Source organism: Vicia villosa, linkage group LG1 (genome assembly GCF_029867415.1).
Source record: "Vicia villosa cultivar HV-30 ecotype Madison, WI linkage group LG1, Vvil1.0, whole genome shotgun sequence".
In the NCBI taxonomy this organism is placed as follows: Eukaryota; Viridiplantae; Streptophyta; class Magnoliopsida; order Fabales; family Fabaceae; genus Vicia; species Vicia villosa.
Genome location: NC_081180.1, coordinates 188,738,203 through 188,744,863, shown reverse-complemented (window position 1 = coordinate 188,744,863; position 6,661 = coordinate 188,738,203). Strand labels below are relative to the sequence as shown.

At 37.4% G+C, this 6,661-nt stretch overlaps 1 non-coding gene across 1 annotated transcript; it reads left to right on the top strand.

Annotated features, from left to right (window-relative positions):
• The first annotated feature begins 359 nt into the window (after window positions 1–359).
• Window positions 360–466, top strand: LOC131645386 (small nucleolar RNA R71). Its single transcript, XR_009297011.1, has one exon. It is a non-coding gene; the product is annotated as a small nucleolar RNA R71 (small nucleolar RNA).
• The last annotated feature ends 6,195 nt before the right edge of the window (window positions 467–6,661 follow it).

Below are 6,661 nucleotides of genomic sequence, written 5' to 3'. Positions count from 1 at the left end.
AGTTGACATCGGCAACAACATGTCCAGTCAATCCACAAATCTCGCAGTTAGGTGCTACAACAGCCGCGGTGGCTGAAGGAGTGATGGTTAAGTTCTCGATCTTTTGAGTTAAAGCATCTACTTTAGCGTTAACGCGGTCTATACCACTTACTTCGTACATTCCTCCTTTGGTTTGAGTTTTCTCTAGAGTAGCTCGTTCTCCTCCCCATTGATAATGGTTTTGTGCCATGTTTTCTATGAGGTTGTATGCTTCATCATGGGGTTTGTCCATTAGAGCTCCGCCAGCAGCGGCATCTATAGTCATTTTAGTGTTATAAAGTAGACCACCATAGAAAGTATGGATGATCATCCATGGTTCGAGTCCATGATGAGGGCATAGTCTAAGCATGTCCTTGTATCGCTCCCAAGCTTCGAAGAGTAATTTGTTATCTTTTTGGGTAAATCCATTGATTTGACCTCTTAGCATAGCAGTTTTGCTAGGCGGAAAATATCTAGCTAAGAATACTCTCTTCAGTTCATCCCATGTAGTTATGGAATTAGAAGGCACGGATTGAAGCCACGCTCTAGCTCTATCTCTCATGGAGAAAGGAAAGAGGCGTAATCGAATAGCTTCGGGGCTTACATTGTTAGCTTTGACAGTGTCGGCATATTGCACGAACACGGATAAATGGAGATTAGGATCGCCTGCAGGGCTTCTAGAGAATGGGTTCTGTTAGACAGTTTGTACCAATGAAGGTTTTAGTTCGAAATTGTTTACCTCAACCGCAGGTGGTGCGATACTTGAGTGCGGTTCGGCTCGTGAAGGAGCGGCATAGTCTCTAAGAGGACGAGGGGCAGCCATCTCTAACTTCGGGGTGATTTGATTGATTTGATTTGGAAAGATCAATTCCTGAGAAATTGGAATTGGTGCTACTTCAGGAAGATGATAAGCTCGACGTCTTATGTTAACAAAACGTTCGATCTAGTGGATTCGTTGTATCAGGTCTCCTCCTTGTGAACGAGTATTTGGCATACAATCGTTCAAAAAGAAAGGAAAGAATTTGCCCTAGTCTCTACGGTTTAACAGTGAGTTATGATATCGACTTAAATAGTCCCCGGCAACGGCGTCCAAAAACTTTATCGCGACTTTACGTGTCTATAAATCTGATGACTGCAAGTGCATAGTCGTGTCATGTAGTTTTAAAAGATATCGAATCCACAGGGACTATGAATCGATCTACCGTTATCTAAGGTTACTATGTAAAGCTAAGGCTACTAATATTTTGATTGTTTCTAAAGGGAATATGATTGTAAATTGTAAGAGATATAATAATAGGGGGATATCAGTATGTATTTCGTTTAACTTAGGTGATCCGAAGGTCCATTGGCTAATGTATTAATCCAATTAAAAATCTTTATTAATTCTATTGATTAAAAGTCCTCCTCTCAGACTCTCGCTCTGTTGATTTAGACTACTACCCTAACTCGTAATATACGCTTTCGCCATCCCATTAGATTTAGAAAAGCTCTTTGAAAACAACATAGTTAATAAAATGCTTGTTTTATGAAGTCGTTATCTACTTAAATCCCCTAGTCTCAAACTCTCGCTCTGTTGACTCGGTTCATAATAGTATTCCCTAACGTACGCTTTCGCCATCCCGCGTCGGGTTTAAAAACACTTTTTGAAAATAAATAAGTCCTAATTAGTTTTAATACGTTTTCGCCATCCTTAAAACTAATGTCTTATGTCTACTATCCAATTAAGAACCTCAAACTTTCGCTCTATTGATTTTAACCTTTGACTGTCTTAAAACCTCAAACTTTCGCTCTATTGATTTTAAGACTTACTAATTAAATTAGACATAAAAACAAAAAACAAGTGATATTTAATAAAACATAATTAAGCCATTTTATTTCGGATCCTACGGTTAACTTACTTTACATACCGATACCTTAATTAATTAGTCAGACATATTAATACGGTTAAACATGCATAAATTCGTTTGGTTCATAATAAAAGGCAAGTTAAATGGCATACAATATATCATGCAATAATAATATAAATAAAGGCGGTAAATAATAAACCTCAATTAAATTAATTTGAAATGAAATTGAATCTTGAAGTACTCGAACTTCCACCACAGGTTGGCTGGATCGTTCTTCAGAAATTATTAGGCGTAAAATTTAAAGGCAAGGAATGTAAAAATAAATCTAACGTAAGTTTAGATCTATAAAAGGTTCACAACAATTTCCGGTGTAGAAATTGTTGTGAGAAAAAGAAAGCGATTAAATGAAATGCAGAAGGAATTAAAATGCTTGAAGAATAAAATTGGCAGCACTTCGTTAGCATAAAATCGGACCTGGAGAACTGAGTTATCAGTCTCCTTTTATAGTTGAGGGTCTGCAGTTGGATTCCGTGAATGTAGCATGTTCTGGCCTTGGGACTCGGAGACGCACGCCTCCACTTCTTTAGGGAGACTCAGCAAAACGACTTGAGACGTGTGTCTCAAGTGGAGAGAATATAGGGGCAGTTGGAAGACGGGCGTCTCCTCTTGGTGACGTGGCAGAGAGACGTTGGAGACGGGCGTCTCCACGTGCTGAAATGGACCTCCTCAAATGTGGGCCACGCGCAAATGGTCACGTCTAGCTCCTTCGTGGGCTGGGCTTGCATCTTTGCATAATATGGTCTTCTTTGCAACCCTTTCTTACTTCAACACCTCTCTTACATCTTTTAAGCATAAATAGTAGTGAATTTAGCTCCATTTCTTCTCCTTTTCACAAATAGCTTTGGTATGAACGTAAAACCTTAAACATCGCAAATACCCGCATAATATCATAATAAAACAATATAATTAAAAGAAAATGCTAATAATACTTATGGATTTTAAGCTAAATATACGATATAAAATCGTGTTATCATTAGCATAGGCTATGAGGATGAAACCCCATTCAAACTTGAACCTGTTGATGATATGAAAATCACATACAATCCATTGTATGATCAGTTCAAGTATGGCCACTCCCATGATATTAGGCTCACATCACATGCTAAAAGCTTTCACATTACACACACTAAGAAGCATGTGACACAACCTAGGAAATATCATGTAACTCAGAATAAGGATTATCATAATGTTCCTCCTGTTAATTATCATGCTAAACCCAAGTTCATTCAGAACTTGAGGAGAACTAACAAGAAAGGTCCGAAGAAAATTTGGGTACCTAAGGAAAAGATTATTCCCGTTGCAGATATCCTTGGCTGCAAAGAAGCAAAAGGAAAACATGTCATGGTACCTGGACTCTGGGTGCTCGCGGCACATGACGTGAAGAAGGTCTATGTACCCAGACCTGTTGCTTAAATCTGTTGGGTCTGGCACAAAAGATTAAGCCATGCTAGTTTGAGAAAGACTTCCCAGATTAACAAACTAAATCTGGTCAGAGGACTCCCTAATCTGAAATTCAAATCAAATGCTCTTTGCGAAGCATGTCAGAAAGGGAAGTTTTCCAAACCTACATTCAAGTCTAAGAATGTTGTTTCTTCCTCTAGGCCGCTAGAACTTCTACACATTGATCTGTTTGGCCCAGTCAAAACAATATCTGTCAGAGGGAAGAAATATGGATTAGTCATTGTAGATTATTATAGTCGCTGGACATGGGTAAAGTTCTTGAAACACAAGGATGAGTCTCATTCAGTGTTCTTTGAATTCTGCACTCAGATCTAATCTGAGAAAGAGTGTAAAATCATAAAGGTCAGAAGTGATCATGGTGGCGAATTTGAGAACAGATTCTTTGAGGTTTACTTCAAAGAAAATGGTATTGCCCATGATTTCTCTTGCCCTAGAACTCCATAACAAAATGGAGTTGTAGAGAGAAAGAATAGGACTCTACAAGAAATAGCCAGAACCATGATCAATGAAACCAATATGGCTAACCATTTCTAGGCAGAAACAATAAACACTGCATGCTATATTTAGAATAGAATCTCTATCAGACCTATTCTTAATAAGACTCCTTATGAATTATGGAAGAATAGAAAGCTCAACATTTCATATTTTCATCCTTTTGGATGTGTTTGTTTTATTCTGAATTCTAAAGATCAACTGAGTAAGTTTGATTCTAAGGCACAGAAGTGTTTCCTTCTTGGATATTTTGAATGCTCTAAAGGCTACAGAGTATACAATACTGAAACATTGATTGTTGAAGAATCAAGCAATGTCAGATTTGATGATAAGCTTGGTCTTGAAAAGCCAAATAAATTTGAGAATTTTGCAGATATAGACATCTCAATTTCAGAAGTTGAAGAACCCAGAAGCAAAGGATCAGGAGATCAAGTTGCCGCTTCTTTAGAGAATCTTAGAATTTCTGAAGAGCCAACTGTCAGAAGATCTTCTAGACTCAACTCTGCTCACTCAAAAGATGTCATTCTTGGAAAGAAATAAGATCCTATCAGAACAAGAGCATTCCTTAAGAGCAATGCAGAATGTCAATTAGGTCTTGTTTCTCTGATCGAGCCAACTTCTGTTGATCAAGCTCTAGAAGATGAAGACTGGATAATTTCCAAGCAAGAAGAACTAAATCAGTTTACAAGGAATGATGTCCGGGATCTTGTTCCAATATTAAAAGGATTTAACATCATTGGTACGAAGTGGGTCTTCAGAAACAAGCTAAGCGAAAAAGGAGAAGTTGTAAGAAACAAAGCCAGACTGGTTGCTCAGGGATATAGTCAGCAAGAAGGTATAGACTATACAGAAACCTTTGCACCAGTGCCCAGGTTAGAATCTATTCGCTTATTGATTTCTTTTGCCACTCAACATAACATCACTCCATATCAGATGGATGTTAAGAGTGCATTCTTAAATGGTTATATAGATGAGGAAGTTTATGTCCACAAACATCCTGGTTTTGCAGACTCTAAGTCTCCTAGAGAATCTCACTTAACAGCTGTTAAGAGAATTTTGAGGTATCTGAAAGGTACTACTAATGTTGGTTTAGTCTACAGAAGATCTAAAGAGTACAACTTAGTAGGATATTGTGATGCTGATTACGCTGGAGATAGAATTGAAAGAAATAGTACTTCTGGAAGTTGTCAATTTCTTGGAAGTCATCTGATCTCTTGGTACAACAAGAAGCATTCTACAATTGCCCTTTCTACAACAGAAGCAGAATATGTTGCTGTTGCTGGATGTAGTACACAGATGCTCTGGATGAAGAGTCAGCTAGAAGATTATCAGATATATGAGAGTAACATTCCTATCTTCTGGGATAATACTTCTGCTATATGTTTATCTAAGAATCCAATCATACATTCCAAAGCTAAACATATTGAGATTAAACATCATTTCATTAAGGACTATCAATGGGATGCTATCTTTACAAAACCCCTTGCTAAAGATAGGTTTAAGTTCATTCTGAAGAATATCAATATGGACTTATGCCCAGAAAGAGAAGATGAGAAGTTCTTACGTATGGATTAGTTCTGAAATGAAGTTGTTTTATCTTCTTATAAGAAGTTCTGATGTTGATCAATTAGAAGTTCTGATTCTGTTATTACTAACGTTTCATTATCTTAGTTGATTGAGAATCTCTTTTAAAGCAAAACAGCTGTCACCAGCTTTACAGATGTTGAACACGTGTTCACTCTATTTGGACAAGTACGCGTGTAATTCAGGAGACACCTCCCTAGGTAACCATGCAAATCATTTCAAATATTATGATATCTCTCCTAACGTCATTCCTCATTAAATGCATTTGTTTTTTCTTCATTCTGTACCCCTGTTCATTTAAACACATATTGCATTTCATTTCAAATTCGTCTCTATATAAACACGTCTCCATAACATTTCATCTCTTAACATTCTCTCTCTTCATTCATTGTCTCTTTCATCCATCTTTTTCTTTCTCCTTTTTGCATAAACCCTAGTTTATAAACCGAATCTCAGAGTGCATTCTTGATTTCATCCTCAACTATTCAACAATTTCTTCGGCACATCTTGTTCAACAAAAATATGCTTATCTTTCCTTGAAGACTTGTTCTATCCCTTATGATGAACTGGAAGTTCTATGCGAAACAATGGTGGATTTTGAAAATCTTTTGGAACATGATTTCAAAACCAAGGCTGCAATGCTGGTACAAGGTTGGTCAAACCACTTTGAAATATTGGTTGGACCAGTTTATCCTCTTTTGGTTAAGGGTTTATGGACTTATGCAATAGTTACTCCAGCTGCTATCAACTCCTTCGTATTAGGGCATCAAGTTGTTGCGACTGAGAAGATGATAAGGAAGCTGTATGGTCTTGATGACACAGATGGAATTACAGGTGCTCTTCCTGGAAGAGTTGATTGGGAGAAAGTTGATAGTGAATTGTCTTCCTCTGGATCTGCATCTCATCAAACTACTTCTTTGAAGCCTTCCTATAGAGTTTGGGCTGAGATTATTCTGGGATCTCTCTATCATAGAAAGCTATCTCTTGCTGCAATGTATGAAAATCAGGATCAGAAGTATGTACTTTTCTGCATTGGAAAAGGTCTGAAAGTTAATCTCTCAAACATTCTCTTTCAACATTTGAAGACAAATATTGATAAATCAAGAGATGAAGAACGTAAGAAGAATCCAAATTTCAAGAAGAACACTATCCCTCCTGCCAGAATGATTTCAGATATTCTGATGGAAAGTGACTTGATG